Source organism: Pinus tabuliformis, chromosome 2_1 (assembly GCF_031772625.1).
Source record: "Pinus tabuliformis cultivar Carrire ecotype Pingquan chromosome 2_1, CPIR1, whole genome shotgun sequence".
Classification (NCBI taxonomy): domain Eukaryota; kingdom Viridiplantae; phylum Streptophyta; class Pinopsida; order Pinales; family Pinaceae; genus Pinus; species Pinus tabuliformis.
The window spans coordinates 174,239,255-174,258,203 of NC_142299.1; positions in this window are offsets into that span (position 1 = coordinate 174,239,255).

Here is an 18,949-nt window from a genome sequence, read left to right on the forward strand (position 1 = left end):
TCGCCGGCATGAGAGTCACTATTTGATTTAGGAGGAGGAGGGATTGAAAATTCTGGTCTAGGGGCGTCTGGTATTTTGTCATAGAGCGTGCCGGACTGAGTATATACTAAGTCCAAATATTGTGCACGAGCAATAACCTGCTCTTCTGTTACGACTCCCCCCTTTGCCACATCTTCCGTTATGGCCGAAAGTAACGACTTTATAAACCACTCAGCTAAAAGCTGATCAGGAACGTATGTTTTAACCATTCTTCGTCGACGTCGCCACTCATGTATATGATCTGATATATGAGTTGCGGTTGTCTGTTTGAAGTTAGTCAATATCTCTGTTCCCGTTTCATACCTTATCGGTAATTGAAAGTGGGTTAAAAATGTCGTGGCAAGGGAGCTAAAATTGTCGAACGAAGCTCTTGGCAATTCTATATACCATTTCGCCGCTGGACCTGTCAATGTCCTCTGAAAGAGGCGAAGCCTTATCGAATCATCATTTAAAGTGTTCGACGAACACCATAGATGAAATGTCATCACATGATTCGACGGGTCTTCACCTGAATTTCCATTGAATTTAGGAATGTCGGATGGGAGTTTGTGCGGGATCACTGGCCACCATGAGGCGTAAGCAATTGGATCATTGGTTAACCGATGTAAATCAGGCAACTCTAAAGTCGCCACGAATGGTAACTGTTGATTCAAGTTAGGGGAAGCGTATCCAGGGTACGATGGAATCGCCTGAACAGTTGGTCTTTGCATACCAGCATAATGGAGTTGATATTGGTATGACTGATACGGTTGATGGACTTGACCACCATAAAGTGGTTGATTTTGACCATTTTGGATATATGGTTGTCCAGTATTCGCAAAGATTTGTTGTTCAGAACCTTGGTACACTTGTTGGAATTGTGGTTGTTGGTATTGCACTATCCATGGTTGCGATACCATGGGTTGTTGTGCTATACTAACCATTGGACCAAGATGTGGGGTGATTGTACCCGATTGTACTTGTGTCACCCCACCAGTAGGTGATTGTGGTTGGGTCGCAGGGTCAAGGGGCTGTTGCATGAGAACCTGAGAAATCTGAGGTTGACATACAACAGGCATCGTTTGAACTTGCGACACGGTTACAATAGCCGGTGTAGTTGGGATGTTCATCACAGGTACACACTGTTGCATAGAATATACAACTCTTGGTGGCTGGGATAGCATAGGTACCCAACTACTCGTTGCAATTCCACCATAACTTGAATAAGGTTGAGAACTCCCGTATGGGTACCCTCCCGGAGGGGGTAATGAAAGGGCGTACTGCCCCCCATACGGTGGTAATCCAGAACTCAAGGCAATTGATTGTCCTGGAGGACTGGATGGCCTAATTTGATTCCCAAAAGGGTCAATTTGTTGAGTCTCACCATAAGAGTTACCAGACATTACTCCGGAACAAACAAGAACAGACCATACTGCCGAGATAGTCCCTTGGTGGACTCCTTCTAGCGACTGAGAGCTAGTTGGGACAGATGGTATGCCGGCGAACATTGTTGGATTTGCAGCAGGTAATTCTGCTGTCGCCGTGTCATTTGACACAGTTCTAGATGTCGACGGTTGTTCAGACATTTTGAGTCTATCCAATTGATTGCCTAGTGATTCTACAGGAACTTCCACTGGTGATGGACAAACTTCTGTTGTAGCAGGAAATAGAGTGACCCCTACTCCAAAATGAGTTGGAGTGGATACTTGCGGTTCCTCTATAATTTCCTCTATCGCAATCAGACCAGGTGGAAGAGGAAGACCGTCAGGTCCGTAATAGATTTCCGGTGCCGAAGAAGGGGTTGTATCAACAGCGACAGATGTTTGAGGAACAAAACTCTCTGGACCAGTTACAGATGGAACTGGTTCAGTTATACAAGTATTTGCCCCTAGACTAGGATCAGTATTACTGTCCTTCTGCGGCGGTTGAACTTCTTCTATAGAGGCAGGGTTTCCGGAAATGTTTGGAGTAACCAGAATCTCAGATGTTGTTGGAACACTTGTTCTAACTTTTAAAGGAGATTTTGAACTGGTTCGACGAGCTCGCTTTGTCCGGACTGTTTTCGATTCCGGAGACAAAGACGGTTGACTCGCAAGCCTCCGAGAACGACGGATATTCAATTGAATTTCTTCCACGATTGCGGATTACTCGATCAACTAAAATATAAAGGGGAAAATTTGCGTTTTCGATTTGAATGAATTTTATTAGACGCTTTTAAACATAACTTTGCTTTTTCATGTTTTAAGAGTCGAGAAAAAGCTAAATATGACTCTAGTCTCCTTCGATGTATTAACGAGCCCGAAGTGACAAATGCTCGGTTGGACTTTTTCAGTTATAGAGTTTGAAAAAGGCCAAAAGAAACTGCTCTGGAGATCTAGGCAGAGGGTGTGCCAAACCTTTCGCAAAACCACGGAATACGTTTTACGGTACGTGTGGTCAATCTTTGTGAATGCTGTGTTCACTGCATTGCGATCAGTAGGGCGGCCGACACGGCTTCCTAAGGATAAAGGATATATGCCTATAGGGGTCTCCCAATATATACTCGACGGTACGTGGGAGCACAAGTCCGTATTAGTGCCACCGACTCTCAGGAGGAATCACCCACCTTCGTAGAGATCGACAGTCACTACGTTTAACGACGCCGGAACACGTCTCTAGCTTAGACCTCTATGTGTTTGCATTATGTTTCAATGCGTTGTTAGGTTCATTCAGTATATTTTAAGTTGATCTTTTTAAAGTTTGCCTTTCAAGGTTCACCACGAGATGTATATGACAAAAATCCTAAATGCAGCCTAAGATGAGAAGCAAGCTTTTTCAAATCTTTTTGACTGATGAAAATCTTAACTACTGAGGGAGAAGAAAGGCAAATCTTTTCACACAGTTCATACAGCACAAACTAATGCACTTTCTCCTAAATCATCATGCAAACCTTTTTCAAATGCAAAATGCACAATGCATGTATTTTCTTTTCCCTTTCTTAATGTTGATGTATTACAAAAAGAAAGTTGTTATTTAACTTTGATTTCGATTTAAAGCGAAAACAAACAAGCTTGTCCAAAATCAAAAGACGCCTTAAGATTTACTTGTTTAATCACTGGAAATACATGAAATCAAACCATAATGACGAAAGTAAAAAGACTAATCAGCTATGGACAGTAAACAAGCTAACTCTTTAGACCAGCAAAATGCCTAACACAGGTTCAGATCTAAGAGGCCAAAGCAAGACTAGTTCACTTTCGTTATGGGAAATTGTAAATGATGTAAGAAATACAAAAGAACAAGTACAATTTCGTTATATAACAAAGGCGGAATGATGGCAAGTAAGGTTGGTTTCAGAACAGGTACAAGACTGGTAACTGGCTGCAAAATCTATAGTGAAAACAGGCAAGAAAAAGGGAGGAAACCCCAAATGCACAAGGCAAAATTGGGCCAACGCAGGTGCTGCACAGCCAGTCTGGCTCTCAGCGCAGGTAGCCCCTTCGGGACCTGCGTTGCAAAGCAGGTAGCCTGTGTACTACTTGCTTTGGAAAACGAAAGTTGCGTTTTCACAGTTTCCGGGTCACAATTTTCTAAAAAATTCACAGTTTTTGCTCAAATCAGAAGCTATCAGTCAAGTACACACTAAGGGATGACAAGGAAGATGAAAAGCTATCACTAAGAGCTTACAAGGATCCTTGTAGATCAGCTCTTCAAATCATGAACATGCTCAGAAATGAGCTAGAGTAGCTGCCCTCTACTTCGCTTTTGATATAGTCAAAAGCTTTTCGATTTGGTACTCTTTTGTTCAGGAAATGAATAGCAAAATACTACAAACAATCAAACAGATACGATCCCCAGCGGAGTCGCCAGTTTGTTGTAGGGAAAAGTATCCGACTCGGATGACCCTATCCCACTCTAAGGGTGATAGTACCTCAGCAACAACTGTAAAGAAAACTACTTAAGGTTTACTTCTTTATGAAAGCAAGAGAGAATGAAGAAATGCACTAACCGTTGCCTTGCGCTTAATGTCGAATCCAAACTCTTCTCTTTGCTGCTTGCTCCCAGCTCCTTGTTCTTTTGCTGGCCCAGCTACAATGAGATCCTGCAAAATAACAAAGAAGGAAACTACAAGAAGCATGCAATCATAACTGATTCAAGGATTAGCATAAATCAAATATACAATTATCACAATACATCATTGAAACAAGTGCATATAGAAGAACCTCAATAGCTTTTATTAATGGAAGAAGTAAAGTTCTGAGAGTGTTACAACCATTGAAGGCCCCAATCCAGCAACACCTCCCAGCAGAAAGAATTTCTCCTCTTCACCTCCTTCAAGCAATCACCCAATAGTTCTATAGTGAAACCAACAGCATATCATTACTTTGCACAAAATTCCAGCCTCCTGAGCTCATAGGAGAGAGCTCAATATATAGATGAATTGAGAAAGGATGAGTCAGCTTGCAACTGATGTGTCGCTGCCTTGTGTCCTCTCTCTCTTCAGTTGATCTTCAGTTCTTGAGTCCACTTGGAGAACCTTGCTTCCACTTGGAGAAAAAGAGCCTCTAACTCATCACAAGGCGAAATCCCTGATCCAAGTGTCATTTTTGGAAGATTCCAGAGCAATGACTCAGTGTGCCACTTGTCCCATCTCGCTCAGCGCAGGTGGCCTTTGTTCTACCTGCTTTGCAACGCAGGTACACCATGGAGGAGTTGAGTTTCAGCGCAGAAGCCTAGTGGAGCACCTGCTTTGATTTCAGGATTGCTTGTTTTTGAGTGTTTTCAGGTGGAGAACTGATCTGAGAGCTGTTGGTTTGCTGACCTTGTTCCTCTAGGGGTAGGAACATCATGTTTAGGGACTTTGGATCCCTTGGATCATTGACAATTCATGCCTGATGCTGCAAGGCACAAAATTGTCTATAACATTGGCCCTAACCTTTCCTTACCCAACCAGCAATTCGCATTTCTAAGAGTGAAGGCTTTGCCTTCCTCCTAGAAAATGCCCAAATATGGCGTGCGTTGGCCTCCAGGTTTGCTCTGCGCAATTCTGGGAGATAGTGCCCTGCTGGCCCCAGAAATTGTGCAATGAAGTTGTTGGGTTTGCATGCCCTCACTGACTAAAACTGCGCATTGTCTAGTTTCGGCCCTCAGCGGGCTAGGCTGGACTTTGAATTATGTAGTTTTAGCAATCATTCAGGCTCTTGACAGCTCGAACTGTACCTTGCATTGTTTTGGTAGTCAGTTTCCTAGCCTTCCGGTGAAAATTGTGCAATCTTTATTATCAGTCACCTAGGTATGTTACATGTCAATCCTCAAATTTGTTTTGGTTTTCAACTGACATATTTCTTGCCATGAGTGTTTCTATGTCTCCAGGTGTCACAGGTTTTCATCTATCTCTCAGGAGTACAGGTTCAATGGCCTCCAAGAGAGGAGGGTTAGAGGACACTGTTGGAAGTGCAACTGGAGATGCATTTGAGCAAGTGTCTATGATCTTTCCTATCTACGAAGACACAAAGTTGTTCATAGACAAGGACATCAAGGTGAAATGGCAGGACATCAACGAAACCTTCTTAGGAACATTTGAGGAAGATATGGAAGACCACAGGGTCTATGTCAACATCCATAAGTCTAGCTTGTACTCGATTGCATGTAGGTATCCTGCCTTTCCATGCGCAGAAATGATCCACTGGATTGTGTCGCACACTGATCCTCAGACAATGGTGTGGAGTAGTGTTAATGGTATAAAACTTTCTACCTTATGGGCGAAGGACTTTCAACAAATGTATCACTTGCCACAGCCGACGATCACAATGGGTACACCCTTCAACAGACCTAGCAACAGTGCAAACTCAAGAGATATCTTGAAGAGCTGGCTGAAAAAGCCAGCCAAGTTCAGGACAACATCCAAACAAGTATACAAGACAAAGATACTGTGGAAGGCATATCAATACTTGGTCATATTTTCATGCTTCTTATACAACCAATAGAGCACAGAAACCTTCCCACAGAGTTGGGTGATTGTTATGGACCAACTGGCCAGTGAAGGAAGACCATGAAACTGATCCAACATGTTGGCTCTCAGGTTGAAGGAACAGGTAACAAAAGCCCGACATCCGCCCAAAGGTCAGTAATCAGAGATATACATGTCTGTGTACATATTTCATGCAGTATGTGCCCGTTAGCAGTTCCCAGGCTTAAGTTGGGCATGGAAACCCTCAAAAACCTCTGTCCACACTTATTGTAGATTGTTCTCCGAATGAAACTTTCTTGAAGTTATCACACAGTTGTTAGACAACTTTGTCACCTCGTATGCAAAATGATATTTGAGTAGGATCCATCTTGCATGTCAATGGCGGTGATGGAGTCATTGATTGACATAGAAGAATGGTGTGCCTCACCCCTTGGCACCTTCATATGGATGTACAATGTGAAGAAAGCTCGGTATGTTTTACCAAAATTTTCCATGGACAATCTCATCATGCAAGAATTGTCATATCACATCTCGATAGGGTTGTCAACAAGACTGCACAGGAAGAAGAAGGCACATTGGCCTACTCTTCCTTTACAAATTGAGTTGTATGAGATACAAAATCCTAAGCATGCTCAGGTCGTGACAGAGTAATTTAAGAGATTAATGTTCGGCAGCAGAAGTTTCAATCCGTATGACCCACATTGCTTGGTGAAGGACCACTATGCGAGATTGTGGTTTCCTTGGATCCACAGGGTGTGTCATTGGCCTGAGGAAGATCCATGGAGATGCTACTATAACTTCTCCAAGCTCAATGAAATGGTCGTCATAGCCAGAGAGTGGTTAGCAAAGCAAAAGGAAGCAACATCTCAGAGAGAAGCATCATCATCAGTAGCAGAGTGTAACATACCTATGCATAACAAATGCAAGATAAAGGTTGTTGACAGCGCAGAGGCAGAGCAAAGCTACATGTTCAAAGCAAATCCACTTGTGTTGAAAGAAGCATTGGAGATTAAGGCTAAGAGGTGACAACGAATGTGCAAAGGAAAAGAGAGAAACAGAGGATGGAGGGAATAGAAAAGGAGTTACAAGAGTTGAAGTAGCAACTCCAGGAAGAACAAGAGCTGCGTAGAAGAGAGAAGGAAGTGTAGGAGGGATAGACGTAGCTGGAGGTGCAACATGCACAAATTGATGAAACTATGCCCATACAGTTTGTAGACTCATCCGAGTAGCTGACACAAAGCGTACAGGGTGCACAATCACAAGAGCAGGACTTCGCTCAAGAGATTGAGAAAATGTTAGAGTAGATGGACATGAAAACGGTTCAGCCAAAGTCAGAATAGGATATTGGCCTCATGCCTCATGACCAAGAGGTCAACCCACCGACTTCAACAGATCTAGAATCAAAGCAAGTCCTAAGAGATCAAGAAGACACTGAGATCCTTGAAGATAATCTAGAAGCAGAGATGCACAACATATATATCTTTCGACGAGTCACAACACAGAGTTGTGAAGTCGTGCGGAGTGACTTCTCCAGATGTCCATGTATCTCCTACGCAGTTTGAAGAATGAGTGATCGTATCCGATGTGCGCAAGAATCAAGCAACATTGGTCGATGCTACCAGAGCATATGCTGAAACCACCAGCTCGAGTTTTCGATTCTTGATAGTAGAGAACGAGCGAATGGCTAAGGAGTTACAAGTAGCCAACCAAGGAGGAGAGCAGGTTACAACATCTACCAGAGCAGAGTTTAAGAGATAAAGAATGAATGAAGTATCGTCTCTCGAGATAGTCATGAAGACGTTGCATTCTAGATTCGTCACCATGCATAATTCAGTTGTCCATCTCAATGGTTGGTAGCAACGTTGTGGTAGGAGATCACGCATCTTGTTAGACTTACACATTGTTATCGACCACATGAAAATAGGGACAATGAAGTACAAAGGAGCCCCATTTCACTTGCCTAATATGATGGTGCCCATGGCGGTATAGTTGAAGGCATGCATCAGGAGTCAAGTCCGAAACCATGAGGAACTCCCACAACTCATCACTAGTTTGCAGGCTTCACATGCACAAGTGTTCAGGAGCATGGATGTTATTGTGCGCACGCATGCGATTGCATCCACTGGCACACTCACTGAGGTGAAGAAAAAGAACCCTGTCCGATTGGAGCTCGACATGTACTTTGATGAGTTGATGTGCATAGCCACCATACAAACTTGGAGATCAACACAGACACTATGCATTATTATGTTGTTGGTCTGGCTACACTAAAGACTATGATGTGCATGTTATCACATTAGTTGGACAGAGGAGCCAAATCAGTGTACCCAGATGCAACGGAGGTAAGAGTTCACTTCCAGAAGGATGTCACCACAGAATACACGGACACCATCACGGACTACCAAACTTGGCATCGGTTCGCCACAATTGATCATTGTGAGGATGTCGAAGAGTTGATCTTCCCATAGTTGTCCGAGTCTTAGTGATGTCTTGCATGACTTACACAAGCCATTTTGTCTCACATGGGTACATGTGTAGATTGTAATGTAACATCTCGTAAAAGTGAAATACCAAGTGTCAATAGTCGAATGTGACAGTCATGTAGTAGTTGAAGAGTCATGAGGTTTGGTGAAGAGTCACAAACGTGAATGTCAAGGGTCACCCCGCCCTTTGCTATTTATAGAACTTCATAACTCATTGTACATGATTTTGGGAGCCAAGCTTCCTAAAAAAGTATCTTAGAGAAAGCTTGGAGTGTATTGTAACAACCCTTGGCTTCTCCATAGTGTAGAGCTAATATATATCTTTGGAGGACCAGGCGACAATGACTGTAACGTTTCGTTGTCGAGACTAGTAGTTGGACATGGTTGTATGTATGACTGTAACTTTCACTTTCTTAATATAACATATCTAGCACATTTCATGCATATGTTGTTATTGTATTTCAGCTATCTTGGTTACTCTAACAATATAGGTAATTGTTTTCTTACGCATATATGTATGGAATTTTCTATATATGTTTGTATGAATCTTATTGAGATGTGTTGTTGGTTTAACCATCACTTTGGATCGTTGGTTCACTTGCTTTCCAGCTTGTGATGTATATTTTCTCATGTGTTCCCTTTCAAGCTGCATGTTTCCATAGGTTTCTAAGGGGCACACTCATTCCCCAATCCATGTATTAGAACCCTTCATGCACCTTCCTTGGCTTTCTCTGCTGGTCACATCCTTGCTACCAACAAGGACATCCTGCTTTCCTATGCGTGCAACCGCGGTCAAGGAAATACCGTATGACCCATTGTTGCGACTCCCACACCAAACGATCTGAGGTCTAGTTGGGACTTCTTACCGGGGAGATCCCTTGACATGTTGGCAGGTCCAACACTGTCAACAAATTTATAACTCAAGGATAAATTCATTGTACATTCTAGTTTATAACCTGTTTATTTATGACTGAAATCGTCCTATAACACAAAACTAAAACGGGTTGAAATTGTTCCAAAATCAAAGTTCGTGAGGGATTAATATTTCTTTAAACTTTAAAAAGAAAATTGATTCAATTTTGTGGCTTTATTTCCTGAGATTGCGCTTACATCTGGTATGAATATCATACATCATTAACTATAATGCAATAAATTGAAGCCCATGAGATATCTCAACCTATAAAATATTGCAATACTCCAATTTCAAACCTTTCTAGGCCTAATCATTAACTCTGAAAGCTGGCCAAAATCATAGTTTGATTTCGTTCATTGAAGATTAATGATCTACAAACTCCAACACATTGCATGACTATTTTGCATCTACAACAGTAATTTGAGCGACATCTCTGAGTTCCTTGGCTCTCTCCTCATTTCCATCACCTCTCATCTTTCACCATCTGATGGATTTCTCAACCTCTTCAACTGTGACTAACTCACTGTTGTTTGCTTTTGTCCACTTCTTCACTTCCATGCTCATCTTCAACTCCTTCACCACAAATATTGAGTTAGCAAATTGGTCCTAATGTTGTGACCAAGCCATGATGGGAACACCCAGGTTGATGCTCTCCAATGTCGAATTCCACCCGCATTGTGTTACTACGGCTCTAACAACTTCGAGTCAGTGCGTTACTACAACTCTGGTGGACTCGCGGGGGCTTCACTCAATGAACCTCTGACATATCACATGCGTTCGTGGCATATTATACAATACCCTTTATTTGACTATGTATTGGAAAATACCTCTGAGAATCACATTATTTTACCCCCTACCAATACAAACCCAATACACCTTCCCAATTTAAAAAACGCCTACTTTCACTAGATATTGTAGGTATCCATTTTTTCATTTACATTTTTTTATACCCCTTTATATTTTTTCATTAACTTCGAACTCCATTTTCTATATCTGCCAATATAAAAACCCTTTATCCCCTATATATCCCCCAATATATTATGTCATTTTTTCCTCAATATAAATCCCCCACTATGAATGCACATGGTATGGTATTGCTTCCCAAGTGAAGACCCAGTGGATGGACTCATGAGATGAGACATGAAGATGAGGCACCCTATCTCTCTTGCCAAGAATCCACATCCTGCGATTTGAGCCCCAAACTTGATTCAATCATCGCATATTCACTGCAATTGAAAACAAAATTAACACAGGAAACCAATTCAAATTCAAATCAATGAATGGCGTGGTTTCAAAATTTGTGTTTGGAGTAGCGACGTCTGAGTGCCAAGAAAGGTACATCATTAATTCACCTTGTCGGTGGTCATCCCCAGGCAGCTTGTTGGCTTATAGGGGCCTGACCCAGGTTTAGAGATGATTTAGCCAAACAAGTCTTGGTACTACTAGCCCTTTTGGCAACAACCCGCGGAGCATGGACTGAGGTCTCACCCGAAGTAGTATGGGAGGGTGCTAGAACTAGGTTTCTGCACCCTAGAGATGTCTGATGATTTCAAATGGTCCCCGGTTCGACCCAGCGCGCACGTCGCTACACATACTTACCCGTACCTCGTAGCCTGAGATGCTACCTTCACGTAGCCCTATTCAGGGGCCGAACATTGTTATTACCCAAGTTCCTACTCGCAATCTGATATTAGTTTATTTTCTTAACATATTCGTACACTTTTAGTTATACTTAAAAATATTCACAATACAAGTGTGCACAAAAAACAAACAGTATAATTGAATAACCAGTATAAGTGCAAGTAATATCAAACATGTAATAACTCAGAACAGATACACAGAATTGGTAACGAGACTCCTCTTTATTATTTTCTTCCTTCTGTTACAGACTCGACTCTACCCTCCGCAATCAGCTGTAGGGGTCCGCGCACTCAGATGCGGACTCTACCAGGCCTCTACGCACTCAGCTGCAGAGCATCTTCCTAATACTACGACCCAAGACACTTAGACTCTTTCTCTATGCTTCACTATCTTTTAGACTCCATCTATTCCTTTCTTCTTACTTTGCTTAACTACTTTACAACTTAGAGCCTCGCTCTATTTATAGAATCCCATGGTCCACGGACCATGGGTAGGCCGACACTACATTCAACACTTTGGGCAGACAACCCTATGACTCTAACATACAATTTGTGCTCGGCGCTCGCAATTCGCGAAGCTTTACAATAGTATTACTCAAAACTTGGGCTTTGAGCCCCAAAACATGTTCTGGGGGGGGTTCCATACCCAACAGGCTCCCAACACAAACATCATGACTCGCCCTTGAGTCACTTTGTCGGCGTGGCAATCTTGGCACGGAGTCCCTCCAACTGGTTCCGAACTATCCCGATGTCTGCAGCGCATTGAGTTGCTGCTTGCTGGACTTGCTGTATCTGTTCTTTTAAGTCTGTTGTAACTGAACTGTTCCCATGCAGCTGTACCAATATGTGTTTATAGTCCCATTCCCTTGTCCGACTCCCTGGAGAATGAAGACTGTACTATTGTCAGCTAGTCAGATAGTCGGCCCACCTGCGTAAGGCTTCAGGCGGCTTCCGTTTACTTTGCTTGGGAAGGGTTCTCCATTTAATTTGATGAGCTAGACCACGCCTCCATATATGACTTCCTTCACCACGTATGGTCCTAGCTAATGCATTTTGAATTTTCCTGGAATTTTTTCAAACTTGCTGTCGTATAGCAGTAATAAGTCATTTACTTTGAATGTGCACAACTTAATATGGCGATCATGCCAAGTTTTGTCACGCTGTTTTTGAACCTACTGATGAAAACCTACCAAGAACCGTTCCTCCTCAAGTTCTTCCAATTGCGCGAGTCTTTCTTCCAGAGCTTTGTGGTCTGTCATCCCTATGAGTGTTGCTATTCGTAGATTGGGTACAATATATTCCATGGGCATGACAACTTCCATGCCATAGACTAACCGGAAAGGTGTTTGTCCCATCAGTTTCTTGCATGTTGTTCTGTAAGCCCATAGTATTGCAGGTACGTGCAGGTCCCAGCAGTGCGTTTCACATGGTGGACCCTATTCAACACTCTGCACACCTTGTAAAAGGCTTCCCCGCTGATAATCTTCGGTGCGCTTCATCTTCACTGCTTCTGCATTTTGTTCCTATTTTCTATTATGAGAGCGGTGTGCATTGGTGTGGTCTGCGTATCATACGCCTGTATCCATATGGAAAGGTGGGCGCGCAAGTTGTTTTGCCCTTCAAAAGTAGCTCTCATCTGTAGCTGAGGTTTTCCAAATCATACAAGCATCACCCTTTTGCAGTCGCGCCAATCCCCGAAACTCTGCCGATGTGTACCCTACCACCTTGTAGGCATAGTGCGTAGTGCCCATTTCAGAGCATCGAACCGCTGTTGTTCTGGCACTTCTCTTTCAAATTTGTTTAGGAATTTTTCCACCGATGTCAATCCATCATACATGGGCAGATCCCTTTCCTGTGTTGCTACACAACGTAATGACCTTATCATCATATTTCAGTTTAGCGTGGTTACCTTGTGTAACTGGTTTTGCCGTCGTTCTACTTCCTCATCTGAATCCGAAGTGTAGGAGTTGTCGTGCTCCACGAAATCCTACCCTTTGTTGTTGGATTCACCCAATCCTACTCTCACATGGTTATCTTGTAGATACAATCGAGATAATCATCACTATCATCATCACGCACTGGTTCTGTATATCGCGCTCCTTCGGCAGGATCTAGCGGTACTACTATGCGTAGTGACTTTTTCTCAAAAATCATTTTGCGCTTCTTCAGGTTTATGACTCTGTTCATATCAATGGCCTAGTCTATGCCCAGTAGAGCAGGATAGGGATTGCTATCGTCAACAATTTCTATCACTTTAAAATCCACCAGTGTGCTCGCACCTTCAATATCGACGTTACTCCTTGCAGTCTTCCCATGGGTAAGATCTTCTGTTGGTTCACCATTCGTAATTGAATAGGAGACCACTACAACATGGGCCTGCTGATGCGTTCCCATGTCTGCTTTGGCAGTACATTTGCGTCTGATCCTAGATCGAGAATTACTTGATCCATTTCATACTCACTGATTTGCACAGTCAATATCATTTTCCTTCCTGTTCGTGATGTATGTTTCCCAAGCTTTTGTACTATGCACGGCTCTCCTAACCCAGCGCACTTAGTGATAAGCTCTTGTAGTCCTTTCACAGCCCTGCTGTCACGTAGTAGCTTCATACATGTCTCCATAAAGGTAGTAAGCATTGAAGGATCCATCTCCGGTTCTAGTTGATCCTTACTACCTAAAGTGGAGGCCTCTGTGAAGCTCTTCTTAGCTTCCATGAATGTCTCCTTCGTGTGCTCCAAATTAAATTCAGGTTCCTTTGTAGGAGCCTTACGAACCCAGGCACTTTCTTTAGGCTACTTACGTTTGTCATCGCCTGTTGTGATACCGCTCTGAAGCACAATGTTCACATTCGGATCCTCCTTACACGGTTCAACCCTCATCATTTGTAGATTCTGAGTTGGGGGAGGCTGGATTATTCCCTTATCACGCAACCTCGTTATTAGGGTAGGGCAATCCTCCATCTCATGGTCAAACTGAGTACGATATAAAAATGATGCTCTTGTCATATTTGTACAATCGTGGGCATAGTGTCTTGGCCCTTCGCAATTGTAACAAATTAGTTGTTTGCGACCTCTTCCTAGGCCCATTCCACCTCAACCTCGGTCGCGCCCCTGAAATCTAGTGTGCGCTATTCCTGCATTTTGATCAAGGGCTCATGTTTCAGTCTGCACCCTGTAGGTAGGGGTTCAATCCATCATTAGCTCATAACTTCTGCAGGTGAGCTAGTCATGACCTACCAACCTACAGAAATTACAGAACAATTGTTGGGACGTCTGGGTATACTTCTACAATAGGTGACAATTGTCTGTAGCATGTTTTCCTCCTATCTGATAGATCGTGCACCATAATGTAGGTGCCACGCTCAGCCCTGCTTGTGCCTCCGGTCTCAATGGCATTGAACCTCTTGCCACCAAATAGTTCGTGAAGACTAGACAATGATCCTTGTCATGTCCCTGTCCCTTGCATTTGATGCACCATATCTCCTCATGCACCTCTAGGCGAGTTGTCCTGTCCTGTTTTAAACTCTGCATTTCCAGACATAAATTTTTCAGTTTCGCGTGGATTTGTTAAACTCCTAGGCCATGGTCTTGTATAGGGGTCTCGTGCAGTCTCATTTCAATCTCCAATGCTTTGGCATGGGTGGATAACTTCTACTATGACAATGCCATCCTTAAATGCGGCGTTAGGGATGCTACAAACCATGCGCGGTGCTGTGAATCTGTCAAGGTCATGTTGCCTTCGCGAATCATTCCCTTCAGCCTCTTATCCAGTTCCGATGGGGTTTCACCTGGAAGCATCGCGATCTCCTTAAACCCGATAATTAATTTCATCTCCGATTTTGGCTTGCTAAACTCCTTGTTTAGCGCAGCTTGGATTTCTGCGATCCCAGCGTTTGGATTGTCATTAGAGTGCTTAATGTACCACATCAGTGCGCGATCTTGCAACGCACTTACTAGTGTTGCCTTCTTTATGTTGTCATGTATAACCCCTTGTGCTTCCCATACTACTTTTACCATGAACCAAAATTGGTTCAGATCTTCGTTCCCTACTGCTTTGAATACCGACAATTTTACTGCGCTTGCCATACTGAACTGTGTTGGTGGCGGAGGTGGTGTGGACGGAGATGGAGGGGATGATGGTGAAACCGGTGGCGGTGTAGGTGGGGGTGGTATGCACAGAATCCACTGCCTTATCAGACTTATCTCGCTCCTCAGAGAAACTTTCATGAGCTCCTCCTCACTTTCCCGTGAGGGTGAAATCAAGGGACTAGTCTCTAGCTCTTTACTACTTCCATTTATGTAGATCTTCCCACTTCGTGTAGTCCCAAATATTAGTTTATTCGCATAACCTGCTTTTTTCATAGTAGCATTTTAATCCAGGTATTCAAAGAATTAATGTACTTACCTTGTGGTCCTTTAAGAAAATGTCATTCCGCCTCGCTGTAGCTAACTGACGTGTCTACCACAAACTCGGTGATGAACCCTCCTATAATCCGGTCGAGCCAATGGACCACAACATGTGCGATCTTATCTTCTGATGCTTCTAGTCTGCGCACTAATTTCAGAGTCCACACGATTGGTTTGTCAAGCCTACACCTCCCTTGACTGTCTGTTAGCTTCGCGATCCACTCATACAACTCAGAGGGGAAGGATGTAAAGAAAATATCGTAGATTTCCGTATACACATAGCGCTCTAACCACTGTTCCTTTGATACTCGCGGATTCATGTTTTCCTGCACCCCGAACTTGTGAATCTTTCTATCCAACCACTTTTCAATTTCTTTCTTAGTCGGATTCCAGTGACACGATATCAGACATCCCTTATGCAGATCTCAGTCCCGATAATGGAACCATTTGTTGGCTTACAGGGGCCTGACCCAGGTTTAGAGATGATTTAGCCAAACAAATCCGAGTACTACTGGCATTTTCGGCAACATCCCGCGGAGCGTGGACTGAGGTCTCACCCAAAGTAGTATGGGAGGGTGATAGAACCATGTTTTCACACCCTGGAGATGTCTGATGATTTCAAGTGGTCTGCGGTTTAACCCAGCGTGCATGTCGCTATGCACACTTACCCATACCTTGCAGCCTGAGATGTTGCCTTTGCGCAGCCCTATTTAGGGGACGAACAACGTTATTACTCAAGTTCCTACTCACAGTCCGATATTAGCTGATTTGGTTAACTTATTCGTACACTTTCAGTTATACATAACAATATTCACAATATAAGTGCGCGCAACAAACAAAAAGTATAATTGAAAAACCAGTATAAGTGCAAGTAATATCAAACATGTAATAACTCAGAAGACATACACATAATTGGTAACGAAACTTCTCTTTATTATTTTCTTCCTTCTGTTACAGACTTGACTCTACCCTGCACATTCAGCTGCGGACTCTACCATGCCTCTGTGCACTCAGTTGTAGAACCTCTTCCTAACTACTATTACCCAAGACACTTAGACTCTTACTCTATGCTTCGTTATCTTTCAGACTCCATCTATTCCTTTCTTCTTACTTCGCTTAACTACTTTAAAACTTAGAGCCTCACTCTATTTATAGAATCCCATGGTCCACGGACCATGGGTAGGCCGACACTACGTTCAACACTTAGGGCGGACAACCCTATGAATCTAACATACAATTCGCGCTCCGCACCCACAGTTCGCGGAGCTTTACAATAATATTACTCAAAACTTGGGCTTTGAGCCCGAAAACATGCTGTGGGGGGATTCCATGCCCAACATAGCCCAAAACAAATTCTTCCACTGACCATTGCCTTTCCATTCTCTGTCATCGTAAACATATATTTTCCCGTCCGACGATTATTTATGGGCGGTTCTACCACCTAAGTAGACTACTCCAATAGGGATTGCTATTCCCCATAAGAAATAATTGGGTTCCCTTGATCGTCTGGTAGCAAACATCCAACCTATCATCAAGTAGATCCAATCTAACATTGAATATGAGTGAAACTAGAAAAACAAAACCATAATTTACAATATATGATGTTCAATTTTAAAAAGTAGAAGGTTGATAAGATAAGAGTCAAAGTACATAACATTTTTTTGGTAGATATTAATATTAAGAAAATGGTACATGAGGCAAGGTCCACAAATTTTTTTTAGTTGTAGTCAAGTAACCTTTATTGGTTTTACGATTTCATTTGGGACCTAATATCTAAATGTGGGGACTTTGGAATGCCACTTGGTGGATTTAACATTGATATTAATATTTGTATCTAATTAGGGAAGTCTTCCCAATTCTATTCTATAATATAAAGGCTTAAGTCATTAGATCATTTATTTAATATAATAGTTAGTGTGTAAGGTTATTGAATTTGAGATGGACATTGGTAGTTGAAATATAATCTCGAAACAAACTATAGGTAGTTGGAATATAATATATACATGAAAGGATTTTTCAATGCCACTGGTTATATTTGACATGCATATTAGTAGTTGGTGACTAAACAAATAGAGTCTTCCTAATCCTATAGCACACATTTTTAGATTATTAAATTATTTATTCGACATAAAACATATTATGTAAGATTATTGGATTTGCCATAAACATTGTTACTTGAAACCTCCCAAACGTATAACATAAAGTCTTAGATCATGTTGAAACATCCCAATCCTATTACATAAAATCTTATATCATATTGAAATATCCCAATTTTATAATATAAAGTCTCAGATAATATTAAAACATCCCAATCTTATAACATAAAGTTTTAGACCATTAAATAATAGAACCTATAAGTCTTAAATAATGTTAAAACATCCCAATCTTATAGGATAAAGTCATAGATCATTAAATAATAGAAACTAAGATATAAGATAATTGAATTATTGAATCACAATATTAAACACACTAAACATCCCAATCTTATAGCATAAAGTCTTAGATCATTAAATAATAGAACCTATAAGTCGTAAATAACGTTAAAACATCCCAATCCTATAACATAAAGTCTTAAAGATATAAAATCATTGAATTATTTAATCACAATATTAAACACACTAAACATCCCAATTTTATAGCATAAAGTCTTAAATCATTAAATAATAAAACCTATAAGTCTTAAATAATGTTAAAACATCCCACTCTTATGACATAAAGTCTTAAATCATTAAATAATAGAAACTAAAATATAAAATGATTGAATTATTGAATCCCAATATTAAACAAACTTTGCAACTCTATGGGTTAGATTTGACATATATGTTAAAAATCGTCCCAATCTTATGATTATTGGATTTGAGCATACTAATTTCCAACGCTAGGAATTTGTCTTCTCAACGTGACTGCCATCCTCACTCGCCTTAATGACCACATAAATTTGAAACACCAAAAGTCGAGATTGCGAACCCCGTAGCCGTCCTCACTCGCTTTATTGACCCCACCTTACGCAAGTCAAGTCAATATTCCAAACCCCACATTTCTTACGTGATAAGTTAGGGTTCCAAAAGGCACATTACCCACTCACAACTCAAATGGTTCGAACTCAAATGGTTCGAACTCAAATTTGACAACTCAAATGGTTCGAACTCAAATTTGACAACTGAGATGGTTCACTCATTTTGACAACTCAAATGGTTCGAACTCAAATTTGACAACTGAGATGATAAATCCGTAGCAGTCAGAAAAGCTACGGAATTAGTTGCTACTAACTTGGATTTAAGACGTTTTAAAATATCTACCGAACTTGTAATTGCCTTCCTCAGACCGTGTTGTACTGCTATTATTGCTGGTCAAGTCCAGTAAGAGATGAAATTATCATTTTGAGACTTCTGAATATATTTTGAAAATTTCACAGATACTCTGTGCGAGTGTTTTCGTTGTGTTTGTGTTATACAAAATTACACGATGGCCGAAGCTGTTGTGGTCTCTGGATTTGTTGGTGTGGCCATTGAAAATTTAATCAACAAGATTCTTCACCA